At 41.1% G+C, this 8,949-nt stretch overlaps 1 protein-coding gene across 1 annotated transcript in view; it reads right to left on the bottom strand.

The window, feature by feature from the left end:
* CACNG4 (calcium voltage-gated channel auxiliary subunit gamma 4) overlaps nt 1-8,949 on the bottom strand; it is a 119,095-nt gene that overhangs the window by 93,951 nt on the left and 16,195 nt on the right. The window lies entirely within an intron of this gene.

The raw sequence follows: 8,949 nt of genomic DNA, 5'->3' as shown, positions 1-8,949 counted from the left end.
GTGCTATTTTAGTTGGGACTGGAGAGGTAGATAAGGATGGAGAGTATTCCAGGCATGGGAGGAAGCTAGAAAATGCCTGGAGCTTGGAGATGGAGTGTCTGGTTCGAGGAACTGCTGAGTTCATTATGCCTGGCTCCCTGAGTTTGTGGGGACTGGAAAGGGAGAGGGCAAGCTATAAGGACCTTTGAATGCAAAAAAAGAACTGTATATTTTATCCAGGAGATGATAGGAAGTCACTGGACTTTACTGACAAAACTCACCAATGGTGAGACCATGGGGTTCTTGTTAGGTTGCATATTGGGAAGGAGGGTAGGGCAGGGGGGAAAGTGGGCCATGACAATGGTGGCAATCCTGGGGGACAAAAGTACTGGATCAAATCTTGTCTCTACTACTTAGTTCCTGTGCAATCTTAGGCAAACCATTCAAATTTTAGGACTCAGTTTTCTCATTTGTAAAATGAAGGAATTGCCTCCAAAGTCCCTTTCAGCTTGGAAGCTATAAGGACAGAGCCCTCTGGGTAGGGTCTAGCTTAAGGGAGTACCCCGAGGAGGTTAATTTCTAGAGGCTAATTCCAACAAGGGACAGAGAGGCCAGGGGACACAACAGCTAAGCCATAGCCCTAAGGAGGTCAAGCAGATGCTGGACTTCTCCAAAGACATGGCACCTGGACTTGGACTTGCCCCCAGGAATTTGGGGACAGGGAAAACAACAAAATCCATTTTTTCATACTAGAGGAGGTGGACATCACAGAGAATCAGAGCCCCTTTGTATGACAAGCCAAACTCGATGAAGTGAGAGAATGTCTTCAATGAAGGGCTCAGATGTGAGCCCTGGAATAGCCCAGCACTCCTGATCATAAATGGGAGCTTGTTATCTGAGCTTTTCAGAGGGAAGGAGGGCCGGAAACAGGGTCAGACTGGCTAATTGAAGCTTTCATTCATCCCCCTCCCCCTGCTGCATTTTAATTATAAACCAGTAGCACAGCCTTATCCAATGAACCCACAGTTCACTGGAAGGGAGCCCACTAGTTCCCAAATGCTCTTTAATCACTTTCCCAGGGAAAGCAGAAGGGTATAGGAGTACCTTTCTCTTTGGCTGCCATCTCCCCCAAGTGGGCAGTAGAGGTCAGGGTCAAGATTAATGACTTTGCTATCTAGGGGCAGAAAAGAGTTCCTTTTCTTAATGCTTTCCCTCTCCCATCCAGTGGTGGATTCCATGGTTAGGTCAAGGGGAAAGTGGAATCCTTAGGGCTAAACAGAAGGAAGGTAAACTCCAGAATCTGAAGGCCATTGGATTTAGAGCTGCAAGAGACCTTAGAGATCATTTGGTTTAACTCCATCATTTTACAGACAAGAAAACTGAGGCTCAGAAAAGCAATGTGAATGGCTTATGGTTACAGAGAGAAGATGTACCAACTCCTCTACGTGAATCAATGACATTGTCGTTGAGTCATTTTTTTTTAGTTATGTATGACCCTATATTTTGGGATTTTCATGGCAAAAGTATTGGAATGGTTTGCCATTTTCTTTTCTGAGGCAAATGAGATTAAGTGACTTGCCCAGGGTCACACAGGTAGTAAGTGTCTGAGGCCAGATTTGAACTCAGGGGGATGAGTCTTCCTGCTTCCAAGTCCAGTGCTCTCTCCACTGAACTACCTAGATGCCTTATAGGAATTTGATTACCTTTATTATTCTGCCAAGCTGATTCTGTTTGTACTATGACAGTCATCATTATATATTTTGTTTCATATTGTTTTCTAATTGCCTCATGTGTCCATATCTTGTCTGCCAAATGAAATGTAAATACCTTGAGGGGAGAGACTGTGTGCCTCTTTTTATATTTTCTCTATATAATCACGGAACCTGTTAGACAGATCTTAAGTTCTATTAGCCTGCCTTCTCTCTGGGGAGGATGCCCAAAGGCAATTAACTTCAAGGAAATATTCACACCAAGAAAGACTCTCAAAGAAAGAATACAGCTATGGCAGTAATTGGAAGAAATATATATCAGTAGCTGTATTTCTCAAAATACAGTGGAATGTAAGATCCTTGAGGAAGGGAATAGGGGAAGTTTGGGTTTTGTCTTTGTATTCCAGGGCTTACCATAGTGTCTTTGCACATAGTAGGTGTTTTAATAAATATTTCTTGAGCTGAATTGAATGTGAAGCAACAGGATTTTGACTCAACTCCTATCTGAGAGTGGGAAAACAGAATAAACCACATTTTTTCCTACTCAAAAGGAAGTGGACAGATTATCATCCTCTTGAGAACAGGGACCATATCTCTCTTTCAGTTTTGAATCTTTGTCAGCACTGGAGTCATACCTGAAACATAGTAAGTAGTTAGTAAGGATTTGCTGACTCAACAAAGTATCTCAAAACCTACCAAACTCCAAGGATGAAAATCTCTAAGGCAAGCCTTGACAGGGCAAAAGTAATGTGTTCACAGAAGTCAGATCTGACCCTTGAAATGAGGAAATAGGTGATGTTCTCTTCTAACTTTCCTTGTCTGCTCCTTTAGGTGGTATCACATGGCCACAAAATGTCAGAGCTGGAAGGGACCAGAGAGGTAATTGTGTCCAAATCCCTGATTTTACCCAGGAGGAAACCGAGGTTCAGATTTTTTTTGCTTGAACCAAGAGAACAGTTTATGCAGTAACAAACAATATAGTAAATATAACTCTAAAAGAATTAGGAATTTGAATCCCTGGTTGCTCATTACATTTAGCATTAGCTGAGACATGGTTCCTACCTCACACTATGGTAAGCCCTAGAATACAAAGACAGATGAAAAAGGCACATAATGAAACAAACATTTTGAGGGCATAGCCAGTGGGGGCACAGCCATCCCCCCCCATTATGTTTGTAATAGCTCAAAAACTTAAAAAAAAATTAAACCTTTGCTCTCTGTCTTAGAATCAATACTTAGTGATTCTAAGACAGAAGTGCCATAAGAGCTAGACAACTGGGGTTAAGTGACTTGCCCAAAGTTACACAGTTAGAAAGTGTCTGACATTAGATTAGAACCCAGGTCCTCCTGACTCCAGGCACCATGCTACCTAGTTGCTTCAATAGATTTTGTTTTTTTCTTTTATTCTCAATTGTGAGGGTGGGGTTGGTGGGAAGGTGAGAAGTTGAATTGTGCTGCCTGAGAAAAATGAAGGATACTCATTCTCTAGAAAGGAAAAAAAAAAGTTCCTTGCTTATAAGTGTTCCAGGAACTCTGCAGTTCACTGAACATGTCAATCTCATATCTGTTCCCCACACCTGGAATGTTCTGCCCTTTCATCTCTACCACTTAATTTCACTAATTTCCTTCAAAACTCAGCTCAAATCCCAAGAGGACTTTCCTGGCTTCCCTCTTGCTCCCCACTCCACCAGCTGTGGATGCTTTCTCCCCTCAGATTGTCTTCAATCTATCCCATATATACCCTGTAAATACCAAATTACTCACATGTTGTTTTCTCCACTAATTTTTCTTGAGACAAGGACTATATTTTTGCCTTTCTCGATATGTCTAGCATTTAGCACATTGCCTGGCATGCAGTAAATGCGTAATAAATATTTCTTGACGAGATTTAAGTGTGTTGTCCTGTTCTCTTCCTTCTAGAGGAATCTGGGTGGTACAGTAGTAGAGACTTGGACCTAGAATCATGAAGACCGGGGGACAAATGCAAATATTTACTAGCTGTTCAACTTATGTGCTTGGGACACTTGGGATATCGTGGGACAGCACACTTCCTTCCCTTAAATTCCCTCCAGGTAGACAGGTTACTTCTGCTTGCTATTCAATTTGCTTTATCTTGATGTCAAACTGAAGTGATGCAGATCAAAAAACTGAAGAGGTGGTACAAGCACAGTGTCCAGCACATAGTAGGTGCTTAATAAATTTTTGTTTCCTTCCTCATCAAAATCATCAAAAGCAAGCACACTTCATTCCCATAAAATCCCTCCAGGTGGACAGCCTACTTCTGCTTGCTTTTCATTTTGCTTTATCTTGATGTCAAACTGAAATGATGCAGATCAAAAAACTGAAGAGGTGGTTACAAAGTGTCATCCAGGAAAACCCACCTGAAATCACTGTCACGAATACTCCCTCACATTTGTAGCATACTTTTAACTGTTCCATAGAATTCTCCCATCATGGTGGAAAGAGCTCTCAATTTGAAATCAAAAGCTCTGGGTTCTAGTTCTGGTTCTTTCACTAAAGAGCTGTTAGTCCTTGAGCCAATTGCCTTACAAATCTGTGCCTCATTTTCCTCATCAAGAAAATGAAGGAGATGGACTAAATTATCTATAACAGGAGCTCTTAATTTTTGTATGCATCACAGATTTCCTTTAGCAGTCTGGCAAAGCCTCTGAATATTTGTGGGGGGAATACTGAAAATATTGTGAAAATAAAACTGTAATCTCCCCTTCCCAGTTTCTAAGTCTCAGACTCTAAAATCTATAAATGGTCCTCTGGGAGGGCAATGGACTCTAAATTAAGAACTTCTGATCTATAAGATCTTTGTCCTCCAAATCCTTGATCTTGACAACAACTTTCAGAAGTTATACAATGAGAGCCCCCCAAAGGGGAGTAGGTACCCCAGGAGATAATGTGTCCCCCACACTGGAGGTCTTCAAACAAAGAATGAATAAACACTTGTCAGGTATATTATAGAAAATATTTTTTTTTTTTACCTATGGGTTGAAGTAGGAGGCCTAAGGTTTTCCTTACTCTAAGATTCAGTGAAATAGGCAAGACAGGTATGAGCATCTCCATATGACATCTTTGGAAAAGGTGGCTCACAAAAAGGTAGGCAGCTCAGTGGATAGAGAGCCAGGCCTAGAAATAGGAGGTCCTGGGTTCAAGTCCAATACTTTGTAACTGTGTGACCCTGGGCAAGTCACTTAACCCCCATTGCCTAGCCCTCACTGTTCTTCTGCCTTGGAACCAGTACACAGCATTGATTCTAAGATGGACAGTAAGGGTTTAAAAAAGAAAGAAAGAAAAAGAGTTTTAGTGAGTTGCCTAAAATTCACAGCTCTCTAGGATTGGAGCTGAAAGTAGGCTCTTTTCACGATTCAGCAAGGCCCCCTTGTCTGAGGCTTTGCTTTCCACAGTTTCTGTTATCCTTGGTCAACCTGAAGTGCTGGAGGTCCCCTGTGCTAGCCAGTAGTCCACCTGCAATCCCCCCTGCATCAGCAGCTCATTCCCTTTTTTAGGTATTTTTTGGGGTCGTTGAAGACCATGGCATATGAAGCCAAGGGGAGGAATCAGGAAAGAAAGTACATATATTTGAGAGGGTCAGCAGGTGTTCATTTATTTGTGCAGTTTCAGCTACTTGCAATTAGTTTTTTTCTCCTCCTTTCTTTTATTTTGAACCTTTACTTTCTATCTTAGTAACAACTCTAAGACTGAAGGGCAAGGACTAGGCCATTTGGTTTAAGTGATTTGCCCAGGGTCACACAGCTAAGTAATGTTTGGGGCTAGATTTGAACCCAGCATCTCCTGTTTCTAGGCCTAGCTCTTAATCTAAGCTACCCAGCTGTCCCTCTTAATATCATTTCTTTTAAAAATAAAAAAAAAAGAAAACCTCAGAATCAATGTGAAGAATTGATTCCAAGGCAAGAGAGCAATAAGGAGTAGGCAGTTTGGGTTAAGTGACTTGCCCAGGGTCACATAGCTAGGAAGTGTCTGAGGTCACATTTGAACCCAAGTCCTCCCATTTCTGGGCCTGGCTCTCAATCCACTGAGCCACCTAGCTGCCCCAGTATCATTTCTAAGACAGAAGAATGGCAAGGACTGGACAACTGGAGTTAACATGACTTTCCTAGGGTCATACGGTGAAGTGTCTGAGGTCAGATTTGAACCCAGTCCTCCTGACTCCAGGTTCTATTCCACTGTGCTACCTAGATGCTCCTGTGGTAGGTCTTGGAATGCGTCCCCTGTTGGTACCCAGCCCCTACTATACTGAAAATATCTTCAGTTTCTTTATTCTCTGGACTTGGATTTGGGGAGACCAGAATTTGGTTCCAATAACTACTCATCCTTTGACCATGGGCAAACCATGCAGTCTTTTTGAAGCCCAGATATAAAATGGAGGTACTAATATTTGTATCCACAAAACCTCATTTGATTAGGTAGAGTAAGCCACATCCTTGGGGACTCTCTTCAAACAGGGCATCCCTCCTCCATATATGGTGAGACGACACAGGATTCCATGGAGATGATTTTTTTCCAATGACCGTCTGAATGTCAGCATCAAGTGAACCATAAAATAGGGAGAGATGTGCTTACCAAAGTTCCCCAGTCATGAATGCTCTGTGCAAAGTCCAAATGGGAGGATTTCTTCCCAATGGGTTGTTATTCCAGATGTTACTATTTACTGATGAAATTGTACTGATAACCTCCAGCTCTGGAATACTATAGAGACCACTTCCTTGCACTCTACAAGCACTCAAATCAGATCAGCTTAGCAATCCAAATAGGAAAAAAAGAAGAAAAGAAAATCCAAAGAGATGAAGAACGTGTGTCACCCAGATTATGGCATACAGTTGGTAGCCCACTGGGAACAAGTTAACCTGTGCATCATGGGTGCTGCAGATGTAAAATAAGCTCAGGGGGAGTAGGAGAGCTGGCCGGATCACTTTGGGGAAATCCTATCATACTTTTTCTCATCTTAAGCCTTGTGGCTTTTCCTGCCACAAAAACCTATCTTCTTAATGTCACAACTTCTTCAGTGACGTTATATGGCTGCAAGTCATGAGACACCATCATCTCAGAAAAGTCGCCATTAGAGATCACCCAAAGGGTAATGGAAAGACACACTGTGGATTTAAGTAAGCTTGCAGAATCTAGCAATGATAACTTGTTGGCAATAACAGGGTAAAGCACATCTATCAATAAGCATCATGTACAATAATAATAATAAACCAATAAGTGCTGACACTTACATCAAACTTTAAAAGTTATAAAGTGCTTCATATAGACTGTTTTAAAATATATGCTCATTCCATCTTCCCAATAACATTAGTGAAGTATTATTATTAGTCTCATTTTCTAGAAGAGTAAATTTCAGTGACTTGTTCAGTCAGACAGCTGGTTAAGTGTCTAAGGCAGGATTTGAACGGGGGTCTTCTTGACTCTAAATCTAGCCATTTAGTCACTGTGCCTTCCAGCTACCTCATATATCATGTAGTGTTGGGTGTACAGTCATTTCAGTCATGTCTGAACTGTTTGTGACCCCATTTGTGATTTTCTTGGCAATGATACTAGAATGATTTACCTTTTCCAGCTTATTTTACAGATGAGAAAACTGAGGAAAACAGTTAAATGACTTGCCCAGGGTCACATAGCTAGTAAATGTCTGAGGCCAGATTTAAATTCAGGAAGACTCATCTTCCTGACTCCAGGCTTGGGCACTCTATCCACTGCACTATATACCTTTTTTTTTTAATTTTTACTTTCCATCTTGGAGTTCATATCAAATATCAGTTCCAAGGTTGAAGAATGATAAACACAAGGCAACTGGAGTTAAGTGACTTGCACAGGATCACACAGCTAGGAAGTAACTGAAGCCAGATTTGAACCTAGGACCAGATCTGGTTCTCTATCCACTCATCGACCTAGCTGTCCCTGCTGAACTTCTTTTTCTTTTTCTTTTTTTAGGAAGTCCATCTGAGGATAAGGCTTGTTTCCCTAGCTGAAGAGAGCACTATAATATTCCAACTGAAAAGAGCAAGTAACAGTCAACTGAGACAGAAGCTGGAAGTGGTGGAGTCTAAAGCAGTCCATTAAAGAGGGAGCCCAGGGAATCTAGCAAATTGTTCCTCTCCAGCAGAGATCCTATGCCCTGGGAAGAGTCTGTCAGCTAAGCAATCTGTGTGGATTAGCCCAGGCAGCAGCAACCTAACAGCTAAGAACCTGACTGTCCTATCAGGCCACCCAGGGACAAAGAAACTTTCCCAGAATGCCAGTAGTATGAGGCAGCTCAGTGGCCCAACATTTGCTTGAACCAGCCAGCCATTAAACTGGTCCATCCTTTGAGGAACCAGTCTAGCCTAACAGTAGATCAAGACAGAAAGACCCTTGAAAGGACCTGTTTGCAAAAAAAAAAATATTTATAGCTTTGCCTTTTTTTGTAGTGGCAAAGAATTGGAAACTAAAGGGATGTCCCTCATTTGGGGAAATGACTAAACAAACTCTGGTATATGATGGTGATGGAATACTATTGTGCTGTAAGGAATGATGAACAGGATGATTTCAGAAAGAGCTGGAAAGACCTTCATGAACTGATGCAGAGTGAAAATAAGCAGAACCAGGAGAACATTAATCACAGTAACTGAAACAATGTGGGATGATCAAATGTGATAGACTTTGCTACTAAAAGCAATACAATGATTCAGGACAATTCTGAGGGACTTATGATAAAGAATGCTATCCACCTCCAGAGAAAGAACTGTGGGAGTAGAAATGCCGATGAAAATAGCACTTATCACTTGTATATTTGGGTATATGACTTGGGGTTTTGGTTTTATAAGATTATTCTCTTACAAAAATGAATAATATGGAAATATATGTATCGTCCATGGAATTGCTTATCATCTCCAGGAGGGAAGAGGGGAGGAAGACAACAGGAATCATGTAACTTTGGAAAACATATGTGTAAATTTGTTATTGGAATAATATAAAGATTAAAAAAATAAGACTTCCCCATTAAAAAAAAAGACAGAAAAGACCCTCACTGTTCTAGTTGTGAGTTGCCTTAGTCATATGTATTCTCCTCATATATGCCTCAGTTCCCTTGAACATGTTCATATCTATTCTTACTCTGGCAGATTTTATGTATTTGTGGGAGATTTTGCTCCAGGTTTCTCTGAGAGAAATACTTTGTAACTACTGTTCTTATTGCTCCATTTGAATAAAAAAATTTTCCCCTAGAAAACTAATTGAGTCTATGGGTTGA

This window comes from Monodelphis domestica, chromosome 2 (assembly GCF_027887165.1).
Source record: "Monodelphis domestica isolate mMonDom1 chromosome 2, mMonDom1.pri, whole genome shotgun sequence".
NCBI lineage: Eukaryota > Metazoa > Chordata > Mammalia > Didelphimorphia > Didelphidae > Monodelphis > Monodelphis domestica.
Note: the sequence above shows the minus strand (reverse complement) of the source record. Positions and strands in the feature narration are given on the sequence as shown.